A 1,066-nucleotide genomic window follows, 5' to 3' on the forward strand; every position below is an offset into this window, starting at 1 on the left:
TTATGATTATTGCAATTGATGATTTACCGGTTTCCTTTGAAGGTGTGTTCGCTTCCAACGGTGTCATTTTGTCCCCAATGGAAGTGAAATTGTTCTACGACATACTGACCCTGTAGAGGCCCCCCAGTCAAAAATGGCACGTCCTCATCTTCCGACCAGGTAGGATGTATCTGAACTAAAATTAAGAGCCACAGTAATCATCAATACTTGGAGCTGAATCCATGATACTCACTTGAATGACCATTGTTAATTATTCTCATATCATTAGGAATATTTTCATAATTATTCCAATGTAGCTCTTCAGGTTGCACTGTCACATAATCGCCATCACCTACCGGAATATCAACCGGTGATTGATTGTTACCATTACAATTTGGGTACAGCTGTCCCCAGGTCGAAGGCTCCTCATATGAAAAACCTGCAAATCGAGACTTCGATTATCGTAATTTGCTTTTTATTTTTCGAATTTTTGAAATTTCACCTGCTGATCTCACGATTCCAGAGAACGAAGCGAACAAAAAGATTTCTAGTAGCAGCAACATGTTTGCGGCGGATTAAAGTTAGAATTAGTTTGCGGTTGCAGATCACTTTGAAGACTCTCAGCTGCCCCAGGAACGCAGTCTTTATCTACCAAATAATTGCATGAATTTACATGATTTACTTATCCATTCGTTGCAATACAAAATGAGATAGGCAGGGTCATAAATCATCAGTTACTTGATTACGGAAATTTCTTACTTTTTGACACATCTCATGAATTTCAATTTCCAGAGAAAACTTTGATATTCGGCAGGTACAATGGATGTGAAATTAATGAGCGAGCATATCTACAATATTTCTTCCATCGATTATCTTCTAAGTGCATCGGTTTTAATGAGAATCTGTTAATTTTTCTAACGCTTCCAGAACGGCCGTGTCCATCCGGGAAAGAGTCGGTTATCTCGGCAGGAAAATTTTAAGTTCGAGGAAAATACTTCGGACATTCACACCGATGGCATCTCTGAGAGTCTTCACAAATGTAAAATAATATTTCGGACAGAAAATCGCGAGGTAAAGAGAAAACACA

Source organism: Fopius arisanus, unplaced genomic scaffold (assembly GCF_000806365.1).
Source record: "Fopius arisanus strain USDA-PBARC FA_bdor unplaced genomic scaffold, ASM80636v1 scaffold00050, whole genome shotgun sequence".
Taxonomy (NCBI): Eukaryota; Metazoa; Arthropoda; class Insecta; order Hymenoptera; family Braconidae; genus Fopius; species Fopius arisanus.